At 43.0% G+C, this 14916-nt stretch overlaps 1 protein-coding gene across 2 annotated transcripts in view; it reads right to left on the bottom strand.

The window, feature by feature from the left end:
- The window catches only part of HLF (HLF transcription factor, PAR bZIP family member), a 44205-nt gene that overhangs the window by 26179 nt on the left and 3110 nt on the right, over positions 1–14916 (bottom strand). The gene's annotated exons all lie outside the window — the stretch shown is intronic.

The following is a 14916-nucleotide window of genomic DNA, read 5'->3' as shown; positions in this document are numbered from 1 at the left end:
TTTTTCAAGTGACCATGGATTTTTGGGTGCCCCGATTTTGGGGGTCCCTTCGTTGTGACATTTGTGGTCTGGTTTTCAGATGGGCCAAACTCCAATCGGAGCTAAGGCCTGAGGTGTTTCAAGCTGGCACCCAACATCAGTGGCCACTTTTGAAAGTTTTCCACTAAACCTTTTCAGAATGCAGGTGCTTGGATTACCTTTAAATGCACTCAATTCTGAGCTGTCTCATTTTAACCTTTGGGTTATATGGGTACAAATAGGATGCCCGTTACCATTCACTGAATCTGCGTTGTCCTCAAAGAGAGAGCAAATTAACGAACAACTGAAAAAAAAAAGTCCCATCCTAGCACTTCTTCAGAAAATGTATCATCCCAAGAGCGACTTCTATAGTTTGTTGTGTGGCTGATGAGAGTCAGGAACTACAGCAACAGGAAGCTAAGAAACGTGACCTTTTCCTTACAGCTGACCTAAACCAGAATCGATTATTCCACCTGGATAGGTCTCGCACTCCCTCCTCCTTCTCCATAATGGAGTGCTGCTCTTTCTTTAAGGGTCTGTATAATATTAAATGTGAAGAACAAGGATATTTAGTCAACCCTTTATTTACACAGAAGCCTGAATTCCCCTGAATGCAAATTCTTCCAACACAGAAACTGAGGAAGATGATCTCCAAAGGACCAACCTGCAAGTGCTAGTGTAGGTGGTGTGACTGGGGAGGGAGGGAGCATACTGGGGCTGGACCTCAGCATATAACTGCTTCAGAGACTTTGGGGAATCAAAGTTTGAGTAGCAACCTGAGCTGTCTAGTCTCCAGAGCAGCCGAGAATTGAAAGCTGCCTTAGAATCATCTCAGCCCCATTTACTCTGGGCTGAAAATTCTGTGCTGCACCTCTTACACTTTGCACAGATGCAGCTCTACTGGTACTGCCCAACAAGAACAACAATCAGACGGATGCCAGTGTAGGCAAAGACCTACTCTCAGACACATACACACAGCTCACTTTGACTTCATATGGTAGCTGTGTGAATATATGATCAATATACAAAACTAATTCACCATATTAAGTCATGTCACTACAAATGTCTCAGGGAAAACTTTGGGCAACTATTTTTTTTAAAAGAGAAAATTTCACTTCAGAGTACGTATGCACGGAGACTTATTTCAAACAGTGGTAAGCCCAGCACCCGAAGTCATTTCGGATCCAGATCTAACTTTTACTTTTCCAGTTACTCTTAAGGCAACATTACTCCTGGGCAATTCTGCATCACTGCGGGAGCACAGAATTCATGGCCCCTGCAGCTTCTTTGCTTCTCCGCAGAAAAATGACATCTGACAGGGAAGCAAAGGGAAGCCGCCAGAGCGGTCACAAGCCCCTCCCCAGCTGCATTCCCTGTAAGCTGTGCACTTGAGCAGCAGGGCAGGAGAGATTTAAGTGCCGCTCAGCTGATAATTTAGGAGAGCATGTGTTGAGTTGCCCTCCCTCCATGTTGCTTCATCCTGCAGCTGCTTCTGGGAGTCTGAGACCCTCCTGCTGGCTGTGCAGAGCAGGGGCGGGGAGAAGAAGGTGCTGATGTCAGCAGGGTGTCCCCGCCCCTCCCTCCTGTACCCCATCTCTGCAGAGCAGGGGAGAGGCAGTGGACACAGCCTTGCTCAGGATTCAGAGCTGCTCGGGGGAAGGGTGAATGATTGAGTGCCTTTCTTAAAGTGACAGTGTACTGTTTCCGAGATTTCCCCAGCAGCCAGCTCACAGAGTCTCTGGGCTTGTCTACATCAGAAAGTTGCAGCGCTGGTGAGGGAGTTACAGCGCTGCAACTTTGAGAGTGTCCACATCTGCAGGGCACCACCAGCGCTGCAACTCCCTGTTTGCAGCGCTGGCCGTACTCCCGTTTTGTCTCGGGTGTAGAGGATCCAGCGCTGGTGATCCAGCGCTGGTAATCCAATGTAGACAGTTACCAGCGCTTTTCTTGACCTCCGTGGAAGGAGGAAGCCTCTGGTAATCAAGCTGGTTTCCTTTCCCGGTTTGCTCTCTCGGTCCCGGAGCCACCCAGCAAACCGCAGGGAAGGAGACCTGCTTGCTCAGCCGGCTCCGGGAACGCGAGAGCAAACCGCGGCGTTCCCGGTTTGCTCTCTCGGTCCCGGAACCCCGAGCAAGCAGGTCTCCTTCCCTGCGGTTTGCTGGCTGGCTCCGGGACCGAGAGAGCAAACCGCGGCGTTCCCGGTTTGCTCTCTCGGTCCCGGAACCCCGAGCAAGCAGGTCTCCTTCCCTGCGGTTTGCTGGCTGGCTCCGGGACCGAGAGAGCAAACCGCGGCGTTCCCGGTTTGCTCTCTCGGTCCCGGAACCCCGAGCAAGCAGGTCTCCTTCCCTGCGGTTTGCTGGCTGGCTCCGGGACCGAGAGAGCAAACCGCGGCGAAGCTGGTCTCCTTTCCCGGTTTGCTCTCGCGTTCCCGGAACCCCCCTTGAAGCCGCCCAACAGCGCTGCAGTGTGGCCACATCTAACACCACTTGCAGCGCTGGTTGCTGTAAGTGTGGCCACTCTGCAGCGCTGGCCCTATACAGCTGTACTAATACAGCTGTAACAACCAGCGCTGCAAAATTTTAGATGTAGACATGGCCTCTGTCTCTCCCTTCCCAGCCCCATGAGACCCATCTCTGCAGAGCGGGAGAGAGGAGACAACAGGGCTCAGGACAAAGCAGGAAAACTTTCAGTAAGCATCTTAAAGAGACAGCGCAGGGTGTCTCAGAAACTTTCCCAGCAGGCAGCGCGCGTGCGCACACACACACACACACAGGGTGTCATACAGTCTCTGTGTCACATAAACACACACACAGTCACAGTGTCACTCTCACACACATACACATAGTGTGTGTGTGAGACAGACTGTCACAGTCTGTGTCAAACACACACTGTCACAGTGTCACACTCTGTAGCCTTATAAATGCTTATAGTGCTTTAGTGATTAGAACTGAAAACAAAATGTGCTCCATGAACTGTTTGCTACTGAGCTTTCTGGAGATGGTCAGTAGCCAATATAAATTGTGAGTTTGAGTCCCTAGCCCTCGCCTGCTCTTCAGTTGCCTACGATGTAACAGTGACCATATATTTGTTGACTAAATAACTCAAAGTAAGGGTCAATACTAGCTACATTACTATTAGACAGAGGGGGCTTGGGGATTTCCTCCAGTGCTCCCCATTCCCATTCATCCTTCATTGTACTGCAGCGTAAATAAATGACCAAAATAATTGAAATCAGCGGGTTTATACTGCGTTATTTTAACAAATAAAATATGCAGAATTTTAAAATACCGTGCACAGAATTTTTAATATTTTGGTTTGGAATTCCCCCGGGAGTAGGCAACATCTTAAGACAATTATAAAAACAAAAAACAAACATTCACAACATTTCCCAGTAAACTTTAGCTTTGTGTCTGTGGAACAGTCACAACAACTCTCTTTCAAAGCATTACACTTTATACACCAGCCTTCCTCACTTCACATGCCCTTTTATGATGCCATTACTAGATCCAAATACTTTTTTATGTCAAAAGGTGGTTTTCAAGTGATTTGATTGTATGTTGGAAACATAATACAGAGTAGATTAGCAAGCAAAAGGAAAAAAAAATAATCTGCCCAGTACTATACTGATGTACTACATTAAGCAGCAAGGCGGTTGTGTCATTAAAGCTTTCTACGAACACACCCATATTTACAGCACACGATGTACTGTACAATGCACCATGCCAAGAAACTCAACATATCTAATCTGGCAGAAAAACAAAGAGTCATATCAGGTTAATCCAATCCTTCAATTACTCAATTTCTTAAAACCCACAAGAAATCAAATCTCTCTCTCTCCTCTCTACTTTATCCCTCTAAAAACTTAGCTTTCCTCAATCCCTGACTGTTCCTAGCCCACTTCCACCATGATTCCTAATGATTCCTAACCGATCCCCTCCATGCCCCAGCCTATGAATGGAAAGTTACACTGATTAAAACATGCTGCATAAGGTGGAAAGGGCTAATAGACGTATACTTTGGAGATTGGATGGCAAGACATATACACAAAGTCACACAGACACCTCCCAGCCAACATTTCCCCACAACTGATATTGCAACGGCTGTGATAAGATGAGGTGCTTAAGATCGCAGGCACCAAACTGAAATGGGACATGGCTGAGAACAGAGCCATTTCAGCAAGGTGCCCTTGACTACAGAGCTGGGGTGGGTCTGCTTCACAAAGTGGGAAACAGGATGCAAAAAGCCTGTGTAGACAGGCCAAAGCTATCCTATGTAAGGGCTCCCGCTGCCCAAGTACAGAGGGGAGACAGGACAAGCTGCGGCTGCTGAATCTTACAATATGTGGACAATATTGCCACTTCAACGCATTATAAACTGTGAGTCAGGCCTCAAGAAGTCATGCAGTTGGCTTGAAAACAATGAGACTTAAAAAAAAAAGAGAGAGAGTGTTGGGATCTTTTTAGCTTTTAGAGTTCAATGTTTTGAAGATTTTCTCCACAGTCAGGAGGACTAGAAACTGACATTTAAAAAAGGAAGCCAAGATTCTCATATCATCACAAGACTCCAGGAGGAAAAAAAAAACAAAAACCACCATATACCGTGAAACTTGTGATAAGATTGCAAGAGTTAGCAACACTGTGTACATCAAATACCCCCCTTGCATGAAGGTACAGCAGCTGTAGAGACAGACTCTTTGAGACCTCAGTAACAGCTGAAAGAGGGAATATTCCATTTGTCTGATCCCTGAATTGTCCTTGGAACTAAGTCAGTTACCACCCCAGCTTTGACAAGGAACAGGATTTAGCCCTTAGGAAGTGTTCGCTCATATGTAGCAAGAGTTAGAATTTAATCACTTGATATTATCATTGCACTTCTCAATGATGCATCACTCATTTGAGACCCACATTTACCTCTGTCATACTTAAACCTGGTGTTACTCTTTTGCACATTGTTAGAGGTGAGATCTTGAAATTGCATGATGCAGAATTTAAGATCAAACTATTTCAAGATTTCTCCTCTCTCTCTCTCTTTTTTGACTGACTCTCTGTATTATACATTTCGAGGGCCAGTGCAACATTCTGCTCTTGGAGGATTGAGCACTATGACTTTGGTAACTTCATAGGCTACTCCTTCAAATGAGCTATGCTATGTTTAGAATCTGTTTCACATCATGTTTGTTTCCTCCATTTGGAAAAAAAAAAGGGGGGAAAAAAGAGTTACAGTCTCTTTTCCCCCTTAGAAAACAAAACCATGAAAGCAATCGTTCCTGGGATTCTGTTTAGACAGCACTTGGTGTTTGGTTTTAATGTTTTCATCTGTATTACAATTACAGAGTGACCAAGCTATGTAAAATACAGTCATTTTCATGGGCAGTTACTGAACCAGTAGGGGAGTCTCTGAGCACTTTAGAAAGCACGTGGTCCAATGCATGCCATACGAAGTAATGGATTTGCTATGAATTAAGAGACAGGTTTATCCATTTGTTTATTACATTCAGGAGCACCAACCAGTTTTGCAATGAACTACTTAATCTCTGACCTATTGTCCACAGCTGTATTCCAGAGTAAAGAATTTATTGCAGACTGAGATCCCTATGGCTAATTGGAAAAGAAGTCATTGCCATCCCTACTACCAAACCTGAGCCAAATAATATATTTGTGCCTGGCCATTTATGCATATACATTTCTAGGAGGACATTTTGTCACAGATGATTTACTGCTGTAGCTCATTCTGGCATCTGTTTATGACAAATGTACACTAATCGAAGGAAGATGCTGATTTGTAGGCACCTGGTACATTTTGTTTCAGTAATTATCTATGTTTCATCTCCAATTAAGCACTGAAGATCTAAGAAATTTTTCCCTGGCCCTATTAAGATTGGGCTTTTACCATCCTAAACAGGAAAAAAAAAACCCACAAATGGTAGCATATGAGCAAATGCTACCGCTCCGGCATGCTTGTGAATAGTAAATGAAATGTTCTTCTGCTTGGATGAAATTAACAACTTTAAAAGCAAAAGATTAAGACACAGCTACGAATGGAAACGTGAGGCAATGGAAGAGGGCTCAGTGTCAAACCGGCTAAACAATAGGTTTGCATGTGATGTAAATCCAAGCAGAATTTGGCCCTTCAAATTTTTGGCTCAAATGCAGCCCAGAGTAACAGGTGCAACTCCTGTGATGGCTCTGGGCCAGTAACAGCGGTGATGTCAACCAGGGTGTACATTTGGCAGACCATGGGAGTAAGTGGCAAAATATGTAATTTGCACCAATCTGGAATTCAATGGACATATTGTAAATTCCATGCCAAAGAGGGGCATCCAGTAGGAAAAACAACCAATAGAAGTGTAATTTACTCCACTGAATCTGATGCACTGAATATTTTTCAATTTGTGGTTTTCCAGCTCTTGCACTGTCCAAAATATTTTATATGCTAAAGATTATAGCATGTGTGTCTTTGGGTATTGGTTGGCTAAGATGCTGCTTTTCTATCCATCCCAGGCTTTTCTAGAACTTGTCTGGAATTCATAACATTTTAACCACTGATGAAAGTGAGATCGTTTTAATGAAATGTTTATTTTTTTTAAAACATCATTTTTAGTTACTAATATGCCTGTTAAATATATCCCTGGCAAGGCACCACCAGCCAATGAGAGCTTCTGATTATACAATGCTCCAAAGCATTCTTTAATAATATAATATATGGAGATATACCTATCTCATAGAACTGGAAGGGACTTTGAAAGGTCATCAAGTCCAGTCCCCTGCCTTCACTAGCAGGACCAAGTACTGAGTTTGCCCCAGATCCCTAAATAGCCCCCTCAAGGACTGAACTCACAACCTTGGGTTTAGCAGGCCAATACTCAAACCACTAAGCTATCCCACCCCCCTGAGCATGAGTGTCTTTTCACATACAGAAATGACCATTGGCTACCACCTCTCACAGAAAATCCAGAAAGACAGAAGAACCCTTCCCTTCTCCAACACCCCTTAGAGTTAATCGGGGGCAAACAAAGTTCTAGATTGCTCAACCCCTTTCTCCTGCCGTGCAGCACCTCAGGCCTGGTCTACACTTAAAACTTAGATTGCAATAGCTACGGCACTCAAGGGTATGAAAAATCCATACCCATACATGCCATAGTCAGGCTGAACTCATCCCCAGTGTGGACACAGCTAGGTCAGTGGAAGAATGTTTCTGTTGCCCACTGCTCAGTGAGGTGGTGTTCCTACAGTGATGGAAAATATCCCTTTTGTTGCTGTAGGTTACACCTACCCTACAAGGTTATGCCAGCACAGCTACAGTGCCATAGCTATGTCACTATATATGGCCTTGTCAACATTAATAGGATTACTTGAGGAATGAACTACTCATCAGTGTGATTAACTGGGCAGAATCTGGCCATAGTTATCTCCCACTTTTCCAGTCTACTGCCAAATAAATAAGTGAAAATTGATTAAATGTTTACTCGGAGCTACATCTAAACAGACATCCATGTCTTCTTCGCATATAGCTGATGGTGTCCCCTTTCCTAACCATATCATGAAACAAAATTTGAAGACTTCAGGATACCCTGGCTTCTTAAACGGTCAAATAACTGAACTAGTCAAACGCTGCACCACATTTAGAGATGTGAAAGAAGGCTCTTAGAAGTTCACCACAGCTCCTTACTCAGATGATCATGACACACACAGGTTGCTCACCCTTGAAACGTCTCTCCAGAAGTAAATCACCCTTGCTGCCCACTGGGCAACCCTTACTTACCACCTTGAGTCGCACTTACTCACACAAGAAGGCTCATTCATTTGGTAAAAGCTACTCCATGTGAAGTTTGCAGAATCCGGCCCTGTATATTTCCAAATTATCACACAAAAAGGAAAACATCCTTCTTGTTTACTTTTTAACCTCTAAATAGGTTAAATTGCTTGATCACATAAAAAAGAATCTATTAACCAATAATTACAATTTAACAGCAAATATTAAAACTAAATCTACTGAGTGAGGAGGGTACACAAGGTGCTTGCTTCCAGCATTAGCTACGCTTGTGCATTTAGAACTTTTCTTTTTTTTTTTTCCTTGTAATGAAAGAGAGAGTCTATTTTTATACTGGCCAAAACATACTCTGTCTCTTTTTCCTTTGATCCAAAACACAATTTGGTGAGAAGCTTTTGCATATTACATTTCCCTGGCAGCCCATGCAGTTAAACCTTTCCATTTCACTGATTTCACTATCAGCTGGTCATGGCAGGAACAAACAGCCCAACGTGTACTTGCTGCTGTTCTAGCAAAAGTCATGCTGAGCAGGCTGCACAGGGCAGTGCCACGTGCCTAAAACACATGGTCTTGCAGGCAACAGCCACTCCGAGGAGCCTTCACGGGAGAGTCAATGTGAAGCAGCAGCACTCGGTATGGGCCTGCTTGATGGCTCTGCTGGTCACTTCCACATGGCAGTCCAAGGTTCAAGAAATTCACAGGGAGGTAGTGTCCTGAGCCTCTCAGTAAGGGGGCTCATGGCATGGACCATGCACCTAGTAATTGCTTGAAGGAAGCATTACAGCTTAGGAGGAGGTTGTGTGCGTCCCTGGCTGCTAGGAATACGCAAGTCCTTGGATTATGAAAATTGTTCTGGAAGAGGGGGGGGGAATATTAAGATATATGAGAGGGAGAAGGCAAAACCAGAATTAAGGGGTGTTAAAACACACCCCTCCTTGGACTAGGCCACCAATTAAGTCACTCTGTATATGGTGCTGAGAGGCTAGATCAGGGATGGGTAAACTTTTTGGGCTGAGGGCCAAATCTGAGTGGGGAAATTGTTTGCAGGGCCAGGGCAGGGGATTGGGAGGGAGTGTGGGTGTGGGAGGGGGTGCAGTGTGCAGGAAGGGGCTCAGGGCAAGGGGTTGGGGCAGAGGAGGGGAGTGGGGTGTATGAGGGGGCTCAGGGAAGGGGGTTGGGGTGCAGGAGGGGTGCAGAGTGCAGGAGGGGGCTCAGGGCAGAGGTGCGGGATGTGGCAGGGGGCTCAGGGCATGGGTTTGGGGTGCACAGGGGTGCAGGGTGTACAAGGGGTCTCAGGGTAGGGAGTTGGGGTGCAGGAGGAGTGCAAGGTGCAGCCAGGGAGCTTAGGGCAGGGAGTTGGGGGTGGGGTGCAGGAGGGGTTCAGGCTCTGGCACGGCACCACTTACCTAAAACGGCTTCAGGGTGGCAGCGGCGCGCACCGGGGCTAGGGAAGGCTCTCTGCATGCCTGCCCTGTCCCCTGCCCCGCACCGCTCCAGGAAGCGCTGCGGCCCCTGGAGAGGAGGGCTCCGCGTGCGCTGCCCTTGCTGCGCCTCCAGGTACCTCCCCTGAAGGTCCCATTGGCCACGATTCCTGGGCAATGGGAGCTGCGGGTGGTGGTGCCTGGAGGAAAGGGCAGCGCACGGAGCCCTCAACCCCCCTACCCGGGGGCCACAGGGACATGGTGCCGGCCACTTTTGAGAGTGGCCCAAGGCCCACAGCGCCACGAGGGGCAATCCTGCGGGCTGGATCCAAAGCCCTGAGGAAGAACTGGAAACTTCCCAATGGTAACTCGTTTCTCTCATTTCGGTTCAGGATCTTTTTGGCGAGTAAAGGGGAAGAACTATGTCATGCATTGTGCAGGACAGTACTCCACTCCTGCTGTATTCATACACCAAATAAGCAAAATTGTAAGGAAATTCTTTCTACTCCAGCTTCAACTGAGCCCCCTGTGGCCCTACCCACCCTCTGTCATGACAGCTGCACTATCCATTTAAATTATGAAGATGACGGATAAAAAGCCAGATGTTAAACAGATGCCTGTGATCACCAACTAGGTATCATCTGATGACGACAAAATATTACATTCAACATTCATCATACAAAAACAGCGAAGTACAGTTAAGGATTCTTTAACAAGCTCCATAGCCAAATCCAGGTCTGTGGTCCTACTGCCGAACAGATAAAGACAACACAAGGTCTGCAAAGATGGAAAACGCATAATATGGAGCATCAACAAAATGCGTTCATAGTGAACAAGTTAATTTAAAAAACTAACTTTGTAGAAACATTTTCCTTAAGATGACTATGGATTTAAACCAACTAAATCAGAGATAAGTGCTCCTGATAGCAAAGAGAAAATATTTCCAAGTCCATCTACACATTAGCGAAGGATGTAACATTGCACTGGTGGGCTGAACAGTCACTATGCCTCATTATGAAACAAAATCACCATCAGAATCTATTCTTGCAGCACTCGCTATATAGGATAGCTCTTGATCCAAATAAAATCTGTATCCTTTCTATCCAGCCTCTACTTACTCTGAGTGGTATTATTAATTTATTCATTCTTCACTCAGAGAACAAATGATCAATTGATGAACCTATCTTTTTGTCAACCACAATGTAAAAGATACACAGTCCAATAAAAAAAAAGGAGGGGGGGGCGTTTTTCCTAAAAGAAAATCAATCCGTTATAATTCTGTAATGTCATACTTACAATTAAGGTCAGATTAGCTTTGCTGAGCAAATGTCACTGCATGTTTCTGGGTAATTTCCAATAGTGGTAAAGTAAGTTAGTACTTAGGAGCTAATTGTGTCATTCAAACAATGGGTAAATTTCAGTACACATACATGTGATATGCAATATCATAATTTCAACAATGCATTTTATGTTGCTTGCATATGAATGTTGTAAATAGAGTGACCAGATGTCCCAATTTTATAGAGACAGTCCTGATTTTGGGGTCTTTTTCTTATATAGGCTCCTATTACCCCCCACCCCCATCCTGATTTTTCACACTTGCTGTCTGGTCACCCTAGCTGTAAACATACATGTCTCTGAGCCCCCGTTGCACCACACAAACATGTATATAACCCCCCCCACATACACACACAGTACTCACACACGTATGCATGCACATATTTTAGCATCAATGTATAACATACTATGGGCCACATTCCGTTTGTCTTATTCATGGGAACAGACCCATTTAAACCAATACCATCTGATGGGAGGTGAGCAAGATTTGGTCCTATATATATTAACTGCCAAACTGCAAGACAGGCAGCACTAGCAACATTAAGTAGGATGAAACTCAGAGGATGCATGCTGAACACAAAAGAATACAAACATTTTAATATAACTGCGATAGAGTTATCACCCTGGCATCTTAGTTATGCCAACACTAATAAGACCATATGAATCGCATTTGTATTGGTATTGTAATCCTTTTTTAAGTTACCAAAATGACTTCTGCTTGGTTGTCATGATTTATTTTATTATGCCAAGGCACATGACCAATTAGAATTCAAAAAAATAAGCCCACAACTATCAAACCAAGACTTCTTTCTCAAGGCATAAATTTTAAAAACAGACTATAAAATCCACATGGAATGTGTAAATGGCATGCCTCCATTCTAATGCTTTTTTACATTATGAATAATAATTTAGCTGCAGCTTATGTCGTCTATATTTCAGAACAGGACATTTGTTTAAGTCTTTCCATAGCAGTTTTAATTGCTATTTTTTAAATATTAAGAAGTTTGATATGTTTAAAATATATTTGTAGTCTGATTTTAAAAGTAGATCAAATACTAACGTCCATGTTGGAATTCTGATGTTTCCTCAAAACAGAGTGCATGAAAACAGAGATATTTATAAAATGGTGCATGTTAAAATCTATTGACACAGTGAATTTGCATTGTCTTTAAGAAAGTTGCGGCTTAAAAATGTTCTTGGTTTTACTCTGCATCCAGTTATAGCACAGAAAAAATATTGTGACTTACAAACATGAACTCAACTCTTCCTCTAGAGAAAAATAAACTACATGATTGTTCGGCAATAGAAGGTGCCATGAAATTTTAAAAAAACAGCACTCACGTCTATTTCCCCTTTTCCTCCCCACACACTGAGATCTGGATTTCTTTTGCAATAGTAAAAAAAAGTATAACTACATTTGTGAAAAAAGATTATGAGCCCCAAGAATGTTGCAAACAGCTCAGGGAAAAAAAACACTAAAAATCAATGGGCTGCAAAAAACATGCAAACATCTGACCCCATAACTCAGATTACAAATACATTCTGACAGGTGATCATTAAAAGGCTGGCTCACTTTCAGGAGCTTCTGAAAAAAGAATGGCAAGGGATAATCACATCTTAATGTTGTGTGCGCACATGTGTGAGAGAGAGAGAGAGAGAGAGAATCACATGTGTGCACAATGGCTTGTTAAAAATATCTCAAGAAAAGTAGGGGTGTTTTTTCCTCTTGCCAACTCGAAGTGTTATTTAATTTAGGAGGATGGTATCAATTACTGTTCACTCTAAACTCTGAGGCCCCTTAAAACTGAGGGAAAAAGTTTCACAAGAACTAGCCAGTGTCAAGCGAGTAAATAAAAAAATCACAGAATAACTTTCCAGCTTGGGCCCACAACACTGTTCATAGCTTTATGTTTTTTTAAATAAGAAATGAATTTTGCCAATTCATGTGATTTTTGCACATTATTTTTCCTCCCTAACTATTGTCATTCTATTTGTTTATTTTGCTTCTTTATCAAATGGTTTTGACAATGGCATTACATGCTGTGCATGGCAAGTGACCAACCAGAGGGGAGAGGAGTGGTTTCCTGCTCCCAGCAGCAAAGTTTGCTTTCTCAAATATTGTAGGAGTGTAAGGTCACAATCAAAGTTTAGTAAGAATATGCCCCTTTATTGGAAAGCATAAGGTTTCTTATTGCTCCATTTCTGCCAAATTGTTGATATTATGCACCGGGTTATCATCTCGGACACTGGCATAACTCCATTAGAGATACTAAGGGTCTGATTTAAAGTCCCCTGAACTCAGTGAAAAATTCCCATTGGCATCAAATGGTTTTGAATTAGGCTCTATGATCAAAATCCAGCCTTAAGGTGTTTCCTTCTCTGCCTATTGCTTAGGGCAGAATTAGATAAGTTCATAGAGGATAGGTCCATCAATGACTATTAACCAGGATGGGCAGGGATGCAACCCCATGCTCTGAATATCCCTGGCCTCTTTTTGCCAGAAGCTGGGAGTGGGTGACAGGGGATGGATCACTCGATGATTGCCTGTTTTGTTCATTCCCGCTGAAGCACCTGGCATTGGCCAGGGTTGGAAGACAGGATGGGCCACTGGTCTGACCCAGTATAGCTGTTCTTCTGTAGCTTTAAGTCTCATGTAACTCAACTGAAGTCAATAATTACACTCTGGGTTTACACTAGTGTAACAGATCAGACTCTGATGTAAATTTTTGTATTTTATTTCTTGCCTGACATTTAATTATTACTTCTCCTTCTTTTATTGTGTGTGCTTTTTGCCTGCTATGTTACAGGACTATAGGACCTACAATGATATGGCCAATATTACAGACAAGAACCTTCCTCCCTACTATTACCACTGAAATGACAGCTGGGGCCCTAAATTCTCTTCTGTCTTAAAGAATATGGTCCTGTTGACAGCGCGAAAGAGAATTCGTACATTCTCCCTTTTTCTTCCCCTGTTCATTTTACATTGTGGCATCTGTGTATTACTATTTTTACTTCTGTTTGTAGTTTTAGCCTGTTAATAGCTAGGTTACCAGTAGGAAAAAGATGACAGGCAATTTTCCATGGAATTCCCACAGATTCTTGACACGATTTAAGCAAAAATTCCTGCAGAGCTGGTTAGCATTTCTCCAGATTATTATTAGAACTGTCGATTAGTTGCGATTAACTCAACTCAGAAAAAAATGATTGCAATTTATCAGTTTTAATCATACTGTTAAACAAAACAGAATACCAATTGAAATGTATTACATATTTTGGATGTTTTTCTACATTTTCATATATATTGTATTCTGTGTTGTAATTGAAATCAAAGTGTATATTATTTTTTATTACAAATATTTGCACTGTAAAAACAATAAACAAAAGAAATAGTATTTTTCAATTCACTTCATACAAGTACTGTATTGCAATCTCTACTGTGAAAGTGTAACTTACAAATGTAGATTTTTGTTTGTTACATAACTGCACTCAAAAACAAAACAATGTAAAACTTCAGCACCTACAAGTCCACTCAGTCCTATTTCTTGTTCAGCCAGTCGCTAAAAGAAACATGTTTGTTTACATTTACAGGAGATAAAGCGGCCTGCTTCTTATTTACAATGTCACCAGAAAGTGAGAACAGGCATTTGCATGGCACTTTTGTAGCTGGCATTGCAAGGTATCTACTTGACAGATATGCTAAACATGCGCATGCCCCTTAATGCTTTGGCCACCATTGCAGAGGACATGCTGATGATGCTCATTAAAAAAATAATGTGTTAATTACATTTGTGACTGAACTCCTTGGGGGAGAACTGTTTATCCCCTTCTCTATTTTACCTGCATTTTGTCACATATTTCATCTTATAGTAGTCTCGGATGACGACCCAGCACATGTTCATTTTAAGAACACTTTCACTGCAGATTTCACAAACCACAAAGAAGGTACCAATGTGAGATTTCTAAAAGACAGCTATGGCACTCGACCCAAGGTTTAAGAATCTGAAGTGCCTCCCAAAATCTGAGAGGGATGAGGTGTGGAGCATGTTTTCAGAAGTCTTAAAAGAGCAAAGCTCCAATGCTGAAACTTCAAAACCCGAACCACCAATAAAGAAAATCAACTTTCTGTGGGTGGCATCTGACTCAGATAATGAAAATGAACATCTGTCGGACCTCACTGCTTTGGACTGTTATTGAGCAGAACCCGTCATCAGCATAGACGCATGTACCCTGGATTGGTGGCTGAAGCATAAAGGGATATATGAATCTTTAGCACACCTGGCACCTAATATCTTGCGATGCCAGCTACAACAGTGCCATGAGAACGCCTGTTCTCACTTTCAGATGACATTATAAACAAGAAGCGAGT

The sequence above is a fragment of the Gopherus evgoodei genome, chromosome 15 (genome assembly GCF_007399415.2).
Source record: "Gopherus evgoodei ecotype Sinaloan lineage chromosome 15, rGopEvg1_v1.p, whole genome shotgun sequence".
Lineage (NCBI taxonomy): Eukaryota > Metazoa > Chordata > Testudines > Testudinidae > Gopherus > Gopherus evgoodei.
This window is presented reverse-complemented; position numbering and strand designations above follow the sequence as displayed.